Raw genomic sequence first — 16,796 nt, 5'->3', positions numbered from 1 at the left:
CGCGCACCCCTACATCACCACTACAATGGTGGTACGGGCCGTACCCACGCTCTGAGGGCCTGGGTACGGCACGTACCCCTACATCACCACTACAATGGTGGTACGGGCTGTACCCATGCTCTGAGGGCGTGGGTACAGCCCGTACCACCATTGTAGTGGTGACGGGTACGCGTACACGCCCACTGCCGTTGTAGCGGGATGCAGGGATTGGTGGACATGGCCCCCGAAGTGACCAGACCCTGAAGGTAATGTATGTACAAAATATGGTATTTTTTAAATTAGGTAGAGGTTATGTTTCCTGCCCCTCGCCCCCCCTTTGCCCCTGGGTGTTGTTCTGACCTTCTGCGGTGTGCGTGGCGGTTTCGGTGCACCAGGTCATAGGCTAGGAGGGCCGGGATGACACGTAGGATTGGGTCCATGGCTGTCCGTCGCGTACCGGTGCTCCTTCTTCGCATCGTCCTCAATTTCCCGGGAGCTTTTGGCTGCCGTAAAAAATTAGCCGTGCGAGTGACGTAGGCACGAATCGTACTTGCTTGTCCGTAAAACGCTGCCTGACTCCGTCCGGACGTCACGTACGCAATGTCCCGGATCAGAATTGTGGGTATTTTTTAGCCGCACGTAGTATTTTACGAATCGTACGGAAATTGTATTTCTGTACGATTCGTACTTGCTGGTTTGTAAGGTGGATTTCCCGGCTACGAGTCGTACAGAGAATACGCTCCGTACGACCATTCATACCCGGGTTTTACAGGATCCGAATCGGCACACTAGTGTTGTGATCTAAGTGATAATAATAAATAGAGATCCATAAGCATGCAGTCACATGCTTATATGGTATTTATATAATGACCTATGTACATTTTAAGCATAAATATAAGGAGTGACATTTTTTTAAGTATAAGCAATATATACATGTGTACATTTGTTAAGCATAAATATAAGAAAGTATTTCAGAAGCAATATGTGCATTTGTACAAAGAGATGCACACAGCTGAATACATGAATATAATCATAGTATGCATGTTTATAAACGCACATATATACACCATTGGTTTCTTGTGCATACTATTGCTGTACATTTGTATTTTGAATATGGTGGTCATGTAGGGAAGAGCCAGTTCTTGAGTAATCTTCTGAAGAAAAAATGGTTATCTGTATATCTTACATTTTGGGGTAATGAATTTCGTAGTTTGGCTGCTTGAACAGAGAAAGATGTTCCACCCATGCCTTTTTGTCTTGTATGCTGGTATCTTGAGGTGACAATGTTATATACTATGTTATAAAGTCATTGTAGAGCGCAGATTTCACTCCGAGGAGCATTATTGCCCGAGCGGAACCCTAATGGACACAAACTACTAGAACTGAGAGAGTCAGATGAGTGATCTACATAGAGCCTTAAGGGCAGTAAAGATCCAGGTTTTCAGAGCTTTCCTGAAGAGGGCCTCTGAATGAAACGTAGATGGATGGGAGCAGGTTCCAGGCTTTGGTCCCAAGTACCGCAATAGATTTCCCACCCTTTGTGCTAAACCTAAAATCAGGGGGCTTCAAGAGATTTGCATTGGACGATCTGAGTGTGCGGTGTGTCACATAGCGAGTAAACCTGGCCCGGAGATACTGGGGGCCTAAAGAATCAAAAGCTCTGAAAGTAATTATCAAGATCTTAAAAAGGATTCTTTTATGGATTGGCAGCCAAAGATGTGCCTTAAGTGCAGATGATGCTGATGATGTTCTAGGCCATTTTAATACTAGTCGAGCGGATGTTGCACCATCTGTAATTTGTTTAGGACTGACTTATTGGCTCCTGCATAAAGGCTGTTACAGTAATCGAGTCTAGAGGTGATTGGGGCCACTGCGACTGCCTTTTTAGCCGTGCAGGGAAGATCTAAAACTTTTTGAGTGACTTTATCAAAAGAAAGCATTTCCCAGCCACTGCTAGGGATTGCTGGTGAAGGGAAAGTGCTGAGACGAATTTCACCCCTAGATTCTTTGCTACCTTCACTGTGTTTGGAGGGGGTGGGATGTCTATGGGCCACCATAGGCTGGGGGAGAATTTCCCTAGTGGCATGATTTCCGTTTTTTCCGAGTTACATTTTAAATGTTTACTTTCATCCAGTGAACGACCGCTGTAAGACACTGTCGAAGATTTTCTTCAGCATGTGTGGTGTTTTTAACTAAAACCAGAATTATCTGAGTATCATACGCGTACGAGATAGTCTCAATGTAAAAAAAGACAATATCAGACTAATAAGGGGGGCTATATAGGCGCTAAAGAGCACTGGGCTAAGATTGGCCCCATGTGGAAACCCGGAGAGCAGGGGTTTTTCTGCTGACTTATATTGGCCAAGAGTAATAACTTGTCTTCGATTTTGTAGGAAAGATTTCAGCCAACCCAAGGCAAGATGAGAAATGCCATATGATTTGAGACGGTCCAGTAAGATGTCATCTGCGAGGATGTATGACATTACAACGCGTGTTATTACAACGCGTGCAGTTACATCGCATGCGTTACAACGCATGCGATGTTACAACGCTATGCCATTACAACGCAAGTCTTTACATCGACTTGCACTAGATGGCGTGCTAACATTAGAAAAGTGTAGTTTACTATTCCAACTCCAGTCCACGTAACAGTAGGGAAGGTGTTGGGATAGTAAACTACACTGTTTGTAATGTTAGCACGCCATCTAGCGCAAGTCGATGTAAAGACTTGCGTTGTAATGGCATTGTGTTGTAACATCGCATGCGTTGTAACGCATGCGATGTAAAAGCTGCGCGTGGTAAAAACCGCGTTGTAATGGCTGTTCCCCCATCTGCGACTGTGTCAAAGGCGGCCGATTACTCTAATAAGACCAGCAGTAGCATTTCTTCCCTGGTCTAAGGCAGATTTAATGACTTCAGCAGTATGCAGAAGCGCTGATTCCATTGAGTGCTGAGGCCTGAAACCTGATTGATTGGGATGTACAATGTTCGTCTCTTCTAAGTAGGTCATAAGTTGGGTATTTACTAGTTTTTCTGTGAATTTACTATGGCATAGAAGTAGAGAGATGGGACGAAGATTAGTGAGAGTGGTGGGATCAGCCAGTTGTTTTTTCTGGAGCAGTTTGACTGCTGCAATTTTCCATTTGTTGGGTACTTCTGCTCATAGAAGTGAGGCATTGTTAATGTTGTTAATGACTGGGTTAATAGTGTCTATATTAGCAGGAAAAATGTGAGGGGGACATGGGTCAAAGGGAGATGCTGATTAGCATGCAAGGATAGCCTGGCGGGATTGTTCTAGGCTAAAAGCTTGAAAGGCTTCAAGGGACAATCTATCCTCTCCTGGGTTACAGGGCACCTCTATGGGTGGAGAGAGGGGTGTTGTGAAATATTTTTGTAGAGACTGGACTTTCTGTACAAAAAAGTCGGCAATCCGATCACAAAGAGACTATGATGGAAGAATCTCTTGTTGAAGGATTATAGAGTTGATGACAGAATTTACTATCTTAAAGATTGTGTTTTTTATCTGAATCAGTCCGTTTGAGTAAGTTGGTAAAGCTTCTTTTTGGCTTTGATCTGTTGGTGGTAGTTTTTAAGGGCCGCTTTAAACAGAGTCAGTTCTTCCTGTTTGTAACGTTGCCGCCATCTGCGTTCTAGTTTCCTGCAGTGGCTGTGTAATTCTCTCAGGTTTTGAATGTACCAGGGGGCGGAGAGTTTCTTAAGCGAATAATTTTCAGTAGGGTAGGAGGGGCAAAACTATCGCTAAGAGTGGACATCCATTGAGTAAAACGTTGATTATCCACTGATGGGTCCCCTGTCAGACTGGGCCTGCAGGCTGAAGCTTTTATACCGAGATCTGGAGAGGCTGCCATATCATTCCACCTACGTCTGGTGTTTTGAATAACGGAGGTGTAGGCAATGGGGATATTTGTGTTGTTGGCACCTAATTTCAAAAGGTATAAACTTATAGTCATACCAGGTGAGGCTAACTGGGGCATTAGCTATGAGGGTCATGAGATTTGAACAGATACCATCCAGGGTGTGTCCTGTATTGAGGGTGGGTGTAGATATCCGTTAATTCAGGCCTAGCGTTTCTACGATTTCCAGGAAATTCGTTGTACCCGGGACATTTTGCATATATAAGTAGAGATTAAAGTCCCCCAGTACAGTAAAATTAGAGAATCTAAGAGTTAGCGAACCCATGATATCTTCAATGCTGATCAAAAAATTCAGGTGTGGTCCTGAGAAGGAAAAGGAGTCCTCTAATTGAAAGCAGAATCCGACACTCTCTGTCCCTTTAAGGTCAGCTATTTCAAATATTGAGCATTTCAATGTGCTGCGATACATAATCGCAAGCCTTCATCCCCATTGCTCTGGTCTATCTGTGAATTTACTATGGCATAGACACAGAGAGATAGATAGGGGGGAGGGCAGAGACAATATCAGGGTTGCACCACACTTTAATCCACGTTTCTGCTAAAAAGAGGCAGTATAGATTATCATCCCCGGATCCATTCCGGCTGGAACTCTGACGATCCAGGGACTCGGGTCCTTTGGGACGCTATGGCATTCTCGGCACAAGAGTGTTTTGGACATTTGTGACTCGTTACCATTTTTGCTGCCCTTTTTCACAGTCAGAGTGATTTCTTCATATACCTATGGCCGGGTATATCTTTTGCTCCAATTTCCCTACAGTGTCATTTATCTGGCCCTCCGTATCCATCCAATGAGGTCAGCTCTACTCTCAGCAGTTCCTTTAGCCAGAAAAGGTCCCTTTGTTCTGTGATCTTTGCACTTGTCCAGGTTTCCCAGGCATTTGCTGCTTTTGCATCTTAACGTTTAGGGCCCTGAAGAAGGTGTGACCCGCACCCGGGGTCTTTCACCTAAACACGCGTCGGCGCATGTCCCCAGCTGATCAGCACAACCATCCTACAACAGTTAGTACTTTATGCTGTAGTTTTGTCTGTATAAAAGATATAAAAAATATGCATCAACCATCTATTGGACAGAAATTGTTAAACTGTTGAAATTGCCAACAACAAGTTACAGGAATAGTTCCTGTATGAATTCATTTGTACCATATGTTGGACCATCTTTCATGAAGGTTATTCTGCCGGCTGGGGTGTGGTTTTGTCTTGCAATGTGATGAGTGAGTGAACGAGTGCTGTTTTGAATGGATTGCATGGCTGAGTTGGTTGCACGGTGCATTTGATCTTGTTTTGCTTACGCCTGGATATTAAGAGTGTGTGAGACTGTTTATCTATTATCTGTCATTGTATCTATTGTAATATTTATTTATCTAATTTTGATATCTCGGTATATTATTGACTTGTATAATAAACTTTGGGTATATACCCCAAAATAATGGTCACATTGTTTCAGGGATTCTGCTTATGCACAGAACTTTGCGCAGGAAACCAGGACCTCAGAGAATTGTGGTGTACCAGAAACTCCCCTCAGAACCAAGAACCCCATATCCGACTAGCTTAGTGTCCCATTCGTTAGCCTAGATCTAGCTAGGCGGTCCCAATGTATAGACAACCCAGAACATGCGACTTCGATATTTCTCAGGAGTGGTGGGAATCCGAAATACCTGTTTGTACTTATTTAGAAGTCCACAACAAAATAATACAGACACAGTAAAGTTTAAAGAGTTTATTTTATAAACCTCGTGTCCTAAGATGCAGTACTTTGGCTAACACTAGTAGACAAATGGTTAAGATCAGAACCATCAGCATTGTTACAATACCATACAAAATGAAAGGAGCAATCATAATAATAATGACAGTGGTAAACAGCCACACTCCTTTCTCTAGTAACTATTTATTATACTAATAGAAGGTCTCTTAGGCTAACAGGGGGAACCCCATACCGTATAGATCAGCTTAGTAGAATCACATCACAGGATCAGCTAGGCTCTCTCATGCATCAGCTCTACTGTTCGAATGAATCTAAACATTCTGTCCTGCAATATTAAAAGCACTTGTCCTTCAGATATTGGCAGCTGCATGTATGACATGTCTAAAAAGTGGTACGATCAATCTGAACACAACACTCTGCACCGTCTAGTGTCCTAGACTTGTTCTTTACATGATGTACAGACGAAGGTCGCAGCACACTGTTAAGAATGTTAAACAACAAACTGTTATCCTGTAAGGCAAAGTCGAGAAAGCATTTCTAAAATGAATAACATATAACAACAGTGTCGCGTGCAAAGCAGCAGAAACGGCAAGCTGGCTTTCTAACAGTTGGCTCGGTTATGCTAACTTAGTGTTGTAAATAGGGAGTGGCTAACCCATCCTACAACATGGTATATTTATGAATTTTTCCCCTTTTTTGCACACTGTATTATGCCAGATGGGGTAACCTATTTTCCTTTTTCTTGATCTTTAACGTTAAGCTTATTGATTAAATTATTTTCAGGCAGTGGGGTTGTGTTTGATTGATAGATTATCGTCTAAGATTAAATCATAAATGTTTTGAGCATGTTTACATAGTGATCGAGGATTAATGAGACCACCTCGTAGATAGTTTGAGGTCAGACTATTACTAAACGGTGTTTCTTGTACTGGAATGAAGACATTTTTACAGGTCTTACAGCAAATGGGGTTCTTCCATTTATTAACATCAAATAGGTTTTTGCATTTGCTTGGTGTAGTATTTAGGGCAAGGAGGGATTCTCTAGTAATGCACACACCTGGAGATAATTGGGCAGCGTATCTGTCTCTGACCGCGATCTGAACGCAGACGGGTGCAGACGGGCTTACCTTTGGCATTGTCCGCTCCGTGCGTCCACGTTGGGGGGCACATTAAATAATGTCATCCATGACATCCAATCTGCAATGGAGGTCTCTTTGTTATATGTATTTTTTGATCTTCTTTCTGATGAAAAGAGGTCTGTTCCAAGTTTTGCTTTGTGGGTGACACAAAGCAGCTTGAAAGTACAACTTCTGGCAACCAGTAACCAACGTAGGCCCTTAAGGCAGGGGAGGTGTAGGCTTGTGTTTTTATATGTAGGAGTAGCCTGGCAGCAATGTTTTGAATTTGTTGTAGTATTTTCATAGTTCATAGATGTGATCCATTGTAGAGGCCATGGGCATAATCAGGTTTACGAAATCAAATGAGGGGTAACTGTTCCAAAGTTGTGGTTCCCGAAGTCACCCACAATCAGAAGAAGATAAGGAAAAAGTCAAAAGGAAAGAAGGAAAAAGTCCTAGGTCTAGAGATCGCTAGTAAGAGGCAAGCTCACGTCTTGTCTATTGTTGCCCTCACACACCCCGAGGGATGTCGTGCTTCACCATTGGGCATTTGCTCCTCGTCGGGCCGGCGCTGCAATGCCCTGCAGGTCCCCCGAAGGGCCACTTTGGCAGAGATCTTTTTGTTGAACAGCCGTCAAATGTGTGTGGGGAGCGAGTCCTATGTGAGTGGTGAGAGGGTGCGTGAAAGGTTAAAACTGGCTAAGGGGTACCAACAGTGGTCGAAGTGGGGAAAAAAAGTAGGGGAACTGTGGGCAGAGAATCAGAGGGCGGGAATAACCTGAGGATTGGAACAGTGGGCGGAGTTAGAGGTGTGGCCAGGATTGGCAAAACATCCCAATTTTTAGTATTTGTATGGCATTTCACTGACCAGTTACAGCTTATTATGTCATGTAATACAACCAATGGATACACATGATTATTTAATGATTAATATGAGTTATTGACATTAAAATAAATTCACAAAGTGGGATATGTTTCTAATCACAGAATGTCCCAAATATGCTTAAAAGTGGAAGCACAAGCCATTTGTTTCCGAGCCATGGAGTTTCTGTCATCAGCAATATACACAGAAACAATCAATTTTACGTGTGTAAATCACTGTATAGGAAATGTTACATAGGACAAAGGACTACAAGGTGTAGGAGTCACATGACAACCATATTAGTAGGCAGTATAGTTTAATAGTGATTGATCTGGAAAAACACAAACTCAGAATTTACAACTTAATACCATGATTGGGGGTTCTCTTTAATAATCATTATTGATTTCTATCCAAATAAACACCTTTTGCAACATTAGGATAATCAAAGGCTTAGGGAAAAAAACAAAAAGCTCTAGTTTATACCTTGCAGTTTGTATGCAGCTCTTAGATGAAAGTTAATAGCTCACTGTTCTTTGTTAGGATTTTAACTTATAAACTGCAAGTAGCAAAAGGATCTTACTGACAAAAGCAGTAACCCACTGACATTTTAAATATGTGCACTTTGTGATGGGCATGGTACATTTTCTTTGCAGCAGGCACATTAACCCTCTGCGCTATCTTTCCATGAGTCAAAACTTCCACTAGACAAAGCTCCGATCTCGCTCTAGGAAGAAGTTTATTCACCGGAGTTATCATGACATTTTTATTATTGCCGAAAATTGCTGTAGGCCAGGAAGGAGGCAGCAAGTGCTTTTAAAACCATAATTTACAACGCCCCCCCTCAAAGTCAGCACCCGTTGCAGTCACACCGGTCGCACCGCCCTAGAGTCGGCTCTTCTCAGGGGTCCTGTGACCTCAGTGACAGAGTCACTGTTGCTCTAGGGTCTGCTACTTCGTAGGCCTGCCCGCAAGACTTGAGGTGAACTTCAGTATGGATTGTGGTGGGCAAGCCTTCAAGGTTAACCCACACTTGCCACTGCTAGGGTCTACCTGCTGGTGCTAAGACACCAGGGCTTTTCCGGTTTTGCGGGGCCTTCTAAGGTCTAGCATGGGAATGTGCTCCCTTGGGAGAGTGGTCTGGTGGACTGGTCATGAAGGCTGAACCTGGTTCCCTAGTTCTAAATGTGGCAGCTCTGCCCCCAGTGCTACATCCGCTCCCTCACTGAACACCATACTGCCCCACTGAGAGAAATCCACACTACCTTCAACTTCAATCCAATTTGACCTGCTATAAACAACTGGATGCGACTCAATTCAAATTACGCACTAGGCAAGAGCAATATGCTGCCTAAAGGAAAAAGTAACAACATCCTGGAACAAGCATTGGCATAGCCAATAGGTCTCGCCTTTGGGACCTTATAAGTGTTTAGCCATGCAACAGTTCCATAACTAAATACTTATAAGGTCCCAAAAGCAAGAACTATTGGCTATACAAAGCGGCCGTGCGGCCGGGAAAGTTAAAGTGATCGTGATCGGGATCACGATCTAACATCAAAGCGGCCGTGCGTCCCCGAAAGTGAAAGTAATTGTGGTAAAGCGGGGCGCGCGTGCCCGCGCACATGCACTGTAGCTCTAGGCTGGCCTGGTAGCACTTTTTGGAGCCCACTCAATAAGTCTCGCCAGACCAGCGCATGCGCTGGGTCAGACGAGACCTAAAAAGCAAACACTCATAGGGAATGAAAGATTAAATAAAGCATGTGAAATGTAAGCAGAAACAACATGGTGAACTTAACGCTTTTACATTTATGCAGAAATCAACGAGTATTTTTGCCTGAAAACTACAGGGCCCAGAAAGGACCCATTTCAATGTCCACTGCTTATATGCTTACAAAACATAAGCAGTATGGTTTAAAAAGACCACATTCGTGAACACAAAGCCGCCGTACACATTTTGTTTTCCAATCCACCCATCAACCAGTTATGGCAAACTCGGTAAAGTGACTCTAATCTTTTTGGGGTTTGAATAAAAACAATCTGGCCACTTTAAGAACACCCCATCTTGCTTTATTTAGTTATTGATTTTTCATATTATGAACCCTTTTATTTCCGAGGCTGCACTTTGGAATATAAAAATGTCACAACGGCATTTCCAGCAAAAGTTGTTTTCTTTTTTGCATCCATTTCACAGGGGAACAAATGAACGACAGGAAGAAAGAGAGGGTGAGAACCATTTCTTGAGTCATGGTAAGTGAGGAGGAGTTAGACAGACAGAGAGGGAATAAGGGTAAGAAAGAGGGGGGGCAGCTGCCACTGGCAGAGCAGAAGCGGACAACTTCCTTGTCTTGTCTGGGCAGGAAGCAAGAGACGGAGACCTTTTCCTTCCCTGCTCCCCGCCCGTCCCCGAACAGCCACTAATGCCGAGCCTTCTCAGCAGACCTTGGATATTTCTTACGTCCAGGGACGCATGTTCAAAATAAAAAAGTAGGGGAATGGAATCTTTAGAATTAAATAAGTAGGGGCACGCCGTGCCCTGCCGTTCCCGCCCACTTCGACCACTGGGTACCAAGGATGAATTAATTTATTAGAAAGGTTCCCTTGTCAGAATAAAAGACCCCTGAAGGTCATGGGGTACTAGAAAAGGCGTAATGTGCCTAAGTAACTGAAGGTCAACATGTTTTGCGTCTCGCTGGTCATAAAGATCCGTGGCGCTTCATCAGGACCAAGAAACCATGAAGGTGACAGTGAGAGTGAGTGATGGTGTCAAGAAACCCTACTACATCAGGGCGGGCCACATCTGTGACTAACTACAGATAGGCTTAAACTAAATAGTTACATCCCGCTCCTGCTGCAACCTAGTAGCAATAAGAGAGTTGCTCCATAGGCTAGCGCTTGAGTAACCTGGACCTTAACGGGAGTTTCCGCTGGGTGTACTGGCTCTCAGCACCTACCCCCCATCACGCCTGCCCGCATATTCAGGTTTAGACAGCACAAGTGAGATAGTAGTTTGGAACGTGTGCAGACATCTTAGGTAGGGGAAGAAGCATTGCAGAGTTTTCATAGTAATGAAGCTTGTTCTTGCTAACTAGTTGACTTGGGCATTCATTAATAGCTTAGAGTCCATAGTAGATCCAACATTTCTTAATTTCTTGGATACTTTAGGAGGCGGTCCCAGATTGTCAGGCGCAGAGTGGGCCATAATTTTTCCAGACACCACAGGTGCGTATTTCAGTTTTGGACCCATTCAATTTGAGATCACTCCATGCCATCCACTGAACAACCACTCTGAGACAACTGATGATATTTGAGTTGCCAATGCCTTTGGGGCTTTCAGTTTAAGAGGTATTTGTCTCATTTGCGTAGTTATAGCAGTTGAGGCGAAATTAATTGATCATTGCCGGTAATGACTTCATGTAGATGTTGAAGAGCATGGGTGAGAGGATAGAGGCTTGAGCGACCCCTGGGGGGGACATGGATGACATTTGTTCGGTTTAGAGGTAGGATGTGATCCAGTCAAGAGCAGACCTCTCTATGCCAGCTTTGCAGAGTCTTTGGATTAGAGTGTCATGATGAACCATGTCAAAGGCAGCTGAAAGGTTCAAGAGCAGTAGTGCAGGGACCCTGTAGCGGTCTACTGTGTTTTTCAGGTCATCCCAGATGGTGATGAGGGCAGCTTCTGTGCCTCTTCCGGGACAGAATCCTGTTTGAAAGTCGGAAAGTATGGAGTTATCGTCAATAAATTGAGACATCTGGGTGAATGCAACTCTTTCTATTGGTTTGCTGAGCAATGGCCTGTTTTCAATAGGTCTGTAGTTGTTTGGGTCTTGAGGGTTCCGGTTTATTTTCTTTAATAATGGGTGTATGTATGACTTTAAGTCTTCAGTAAGAACTCTTTTTGTCAAGGAATGATTGATGATTGCTCTGACTGGGATGGCAGCAGAGGTTGTTAAAAGGATGTTCTTGAAGATTGGTGGTGGACATGGGTCACAGTGGCAACCAGCTGACCAGCTTGTTTTGACAAAAAGCATAAATTCAGTTTACTCTTGAAAGGGATTGCTGGAAAAGGACTGTTGGTTTCCTTATGGCTTAAATAGGAACCCAACATGTCTGCTTTGGTTGAGTAATGATTTGCCAGTTTGTCAGTAAATTCTTGGGAAATAGTATGGTTTCTTTCTGTGCATGTAGGATTACGAAATTCGGTGAGAATTTTATAATTCTTTATTTGCACATTTTGCATTCTGAATTCTGTTTGAATAGGTGACTTGTATATTCTGTTGTGTAGGAAAAGTTTGTCATGCGTGTTGTTTATTTTGAGCCAAATATGTTGCAGCTTTGCAATTTGTTGTTTTATCAAATTTTATTTATGCATTCATCCAGGGTGCTAGTTTTGTTTTTACTTTTGTTGTTGTTTTTATTTAAATTAGTATATCAAAAGGATCTAGAAGCCACTCAGAGTTTCCGAACTGAATTTATTGTGTCCAGATCTGTGTTAGCTGTTAGTTGTGTTTCGAGGTCCTTGAAATGCAGTTTGTTCCAAGGTCGACATGCACTTGTTTATAAGGTGGCCTGAGGTGGAGAGTTGTTGTGCCTTGTGTTGGAAAGCTATCAGATGATGGTCTGACCATGTAACTGGAGTAATTCTTTGGAAAGTGACTAGACATTGTTGACAAAAAGTACATCTAGAATGTGTCCAGTGATTTGTGTGGGTTTTGGGGACGATCTGATATACTTTTAGTGCGTCTAGATTAGTGATGATTGCTCTGGGATTGGCCCTATTGAGTTCATCAAACCATATGTTTAGGTCACCTACGATACACAGGTTGGAGTGTAGTGTCAGAAGGTTAGATACTGTCTATAAATGTGTCTTGGAATGTTGCATTGCTAGGTGGAGGTCTGTAAAGAAAGTGGAATTTACAGGAGAAAGATTTGTGTAAGGGTGCAACTAGTGATAAGGGTCTCACAGCCTTTTATGGAAACGCCCCCAGCTTTGGTGAGATTTAATATTTCCTTGAATATATCAGCTAGTCTGCCTCTTCTTTTGACTATGCTATTATGTATGAGAGTTTGATAGCTTCGGGAGAGAATATTTCTCAAATGATAGGTGAAACTGTACATGAAACAATGGCAAAGGACTTAGCAACAATGCTACAGCCTACCCATTCCCATATTGATGAGCTCACTAAAGGGCCATCTAAAATCCTTTGGATACAAACAAGCAAAAAAAACAGACACTACACGCAGACAAACGAGATGCAAGCAAAAGCCCCCCCCCTTTACTAACGCCATGGGGGAAAAAATAGAGAGTCACATGAGGATGCATTTGCAAAACTGTGGAAACCCAAAGATTAGGGCTGGTTCTACACACTCTTTAATGTCACGTTAAGTGATAATATCATCACCAACAAATTACAGTTTGTTTTAGTAGAATATTTTACACCTGGGTTTCTTCAAGTCTTCTTCTAGGTAATTGCTTAAAAAAACCTTGCATTACATTATAAATATTCAATTTCCATAAACCAGGACATCAGCACATGTGCTTCAAAGACAGTCAAACAATAGCCAAAGAAACAAGCATTTGCAATGCAATAGTTCTCAAATGTATGCGAGTTTGAGCTATTGGCATTGTAAATGACAATGCTTTTTGTTTTTGTTTTTGTTTTTAAAACATAAATAAAAGGCATTGTCATTTACAATGCTAATAGCTTTAACTCTTGCAAATGCGAGACCCATTGCATTCCAAATGTTTGTTTGTAAAAGTGCCCTATGCTGCGCTTTCACATTAATAGCGGCCATGCCCCTTTCTTTTTAGACAACCCGCATCTAAAGAAAGGTGTGTGGCTGCCATTAAGGTGAAAGAGCGGTATGGGTCGCTTTTACAAAAAAACAACATTTGTTTGTCAAATTGACAAACAAATTATTTTTTTTGTAATAGCGCACTTTCACTTTAATCTCGTCCCACCCCTTTCGTATGAGTATAGGGTGCTTTTAAAAGGCATTTCTTAAGCAGCATAGCGCATGCACAAGTGCTGTGCAGAGAGCATTTTTGAAAGATAAAGCGCAGCGTCCATGATCGGGCGCCATGCTGTCATGAAAACAGGGTGGGTTACGGAGAGCCTGTCATGCCTGCAAAAGCATCTAGATTAAAGACATTCAAGAAAATAGTGCTCACGTCCTGTAGCCAAAACAGACTGTGTAACAACACAAGTAAAAAGTCCTGTCGTTATGGGTGGTTACAAATGCAGACAACAGTTACTAAGGCAGGATTAACAAGCCTATTAACGAATCAAAAGCAACCATTTAGAAAGGACAGTAGCAGGAGCCAAACGAAAGGATGGGCAGAGAGTGGGCGGAGCTTCAAGTGCATACCTGAATACAGAATGTCTCGCAGAGCAGCGCATGCGCTGCCCGGGCTCGACCTAAAAACGTGGGTCTTAAAGTACAATCTATCATGACTGAAGACGCCTTGTATAAAGAAGCCCCTAACCCTTTTTGTATGAGCCTCCTTTCTCGCTGGACTCAGTTGCTCCGAAGTTGCATTAATACTTTTTAAAAGAGAAAAAAATAGACAGAGTATCAGGTCGAAGATTTGTGTGAGACAGTTGTGGCAAGAAGGTCACAAAGAGTACTTTCCGGGCATTGTAGTAGCAGTGAATTTTCTTTCAGTGTAATTTCTTTTTAAACTCATATGGTTTTTCCAGTGGTTCTTATTTTCAAGCCTTTACCCAAATCTGGTTTTCTTACAGATCATTTCAAGAATGGTACATGTTTATTTAAATGAGTGTTATTTATCAAAATAGTCACCTCCATTTTTAGGTCTCACCTACTCACAGCATTTAGCTGTCTCTTTCAAAAAGACGTTTTGTGGACCACAACAAAAACTTACAGTGGACTTTGAGCCCTCCCAATGCTTACCATTAGTGACTTTGTCACTCATCTGGGTGCTTCTTCTTCCATAGCTTTCCATGCTCTTATTGCATTTGTTCCTCTCCTTAAGCACAGCCTCTTTACTATCCTTCCGATTAGATAACTTGCATCCTTTCACTGCTCACATTCAGGAAACTACTTTTTTTTTCAGCATTTAAGGAAAGTTTTGTTGCTCTCTCTCATGTGCCGCTCCCTTCGAAGTAAAAGGCATGCCTACACCTGCAAGCTTAGTGTTGCTCCGTCCTACCCCTCTACCCCATCTTGTCAACTGAATCCCCATCAGTCTTTTTTGGGTATTTATTGTTTTCTTCCTCCACACTGGTCCTTAGGCATGTTGGTTGCTCCCACACTTACACAATAGTGAGGTTCCCCAGTGAATTCTCCCTCCATATGCTTCCCCATTGCTCCCCACCCCTCACATCTTGGTTCTTAAACATTTTATATTTACAGTTTTTGGCATTAATGTCAACCTCAATTTGCTGCTGGTCCGCTCCGTTTGGGAAACGTATATTTGCACATGCCTACATTATTTATTTGTTTTAAATTACCACTCAAAGTCGTCCACCATTTTGGAACAGAAAATTTAAAAAATGGTGGGTGCGTCATAATGCAGACAAACACATGATGAAGACCTCCAGTCAGACACACGACATTTTCAAGGAAGAACCCCGGAACTACAAAGAGATGGGGAAATAGCAGTGTTTATTCCAGTAGCCGTGAGGATCACAGGGTAAGGCTTTTGTAGACTAGATGATCATTTGCTTCCATCCTCTTTTCAGTACCTCTGTTGAGGTTCATCCCCACACCTGGCCACCTGGACCAATGTCTACAATAATGGGTGGGAATGACCATAAAAAGACAAACACTGATGTGACTCGAAGTGCGAAGAAGACGAACGTGCAGGCGCCAGACGCTTGCCTGGTTAGAAAACAGTACACCAGAGAGAAGATTAGCCTGAATTTTGAAAAACAGTCCATGAAAGTCAGGTTCACTAATGGTGCCAGGATGAAACTCACCAAGACACTCGTTGCAGCAGCTCCTGAATGGTGCCCTCTGGTGGATTTGAAGTCAAGCCTCTCTGATATGGAATAGGTATGAATTTTAGAAGAGATGGCATTATTTTGGCAGCATCACACTGCAACCCAAGACAGCATCTGCAACCTCAGGCCAGGTTCGTGATCACAGTGAAAGGTCTTAACTGTGCCAGGGAAAGGGAGGGCAAATGGGCACACGTGCACACAGGCACGGCCAGCACAGATAACAGTGTTAGGGCGGGTGGGGGGAGAAGTGGACAGGTGATGAGATAGGGAAAGTAAAATAAAACAAGCATTTGCAATGCAATTGGTCTCGCAATTACGCAAGTTTAAGCTATTGGCATTGTAAATGATGCTGCCTTTTATTTAGGTTTTAAAAACAAAATGTCAATAGCTCAAACTCGCGTAAATGCGAGACCTATTACATTGCAAATGCTTGTTAATATTTGTAACATTAAATTGGAGCTTTAATTTCTTTTCATTTTTTAAATAGGAAGGCATATCACATGCCACGATAGGGCCCGATAAGATGAGTGACAAAAGTGTGTTACCAAATGGCATCTTTTTGAAGACATATAACATAAACCTAGATTTACGTGACAAAGGATTGTGCAGTGTTTCCAAAAAGCTGCTCTCTAGGTTGTCTTCAATTGCCACTAATATGTCACTGCCTTTGAACAAACAACTTATACTGTGTGAAAAAATTATTGAAATTATTGTTTTCCACTCTGTTTCAGAACTGTGTCCAGGTCAAGGGTTGCTGTAGCACCTGCAACACCTTTAGTTCCAGTGCCCCTTTTGAAGCATGAGGCACAGGAACTCGGGTTGGGTCGATTTTCTTGAAAAACAGCAAACGTGGTCATCTGTGCCATGCACAAACATATGAAATGGGGTCATACCTAGCTGCGATAGTGTTTTGTAAAGTTGTAAAGTTACAGTAGTGAGACTAGAGGACTGGTAGTTAGTTATTTAATGCCCCAGATAAAGTTTTTTTTCTTTACAAAATGAAAAGGTATAGTAGAGAACAGGTTCTCTCCAGATATGTCCAAAAGCCAAAAACAACACTTTTAAAGCCCGGTCAGATTGGGTCTCAGAGATGCAGAAAATTAGGTCACAGCACGTTAATATTATCACATCAAATCTCCTTCTTGACCTTAGGTGTTATTCACTTTCCCCCCTGGAATTTGTAAAGATAATCTGTTGTAACGTAAGTGTAAGTAAAAACCTAGGCCATAGTATAAGGGA

This window comes from Triturus cristatus, chromosome 1_1 (assembly GCF_964204655.1).
Source record: "Triturus cristatus chromosome 1_1, aTriCri1.1, whole genome shotgun sequence".
NCBI lineage: Eukaryota > Metazoa > Chordata > Amphibia > Caudata > Salamandridae > Triturus > Triturus cristatus.
This window is presented reverse-complemented; position numbering follows the sequence as displayed.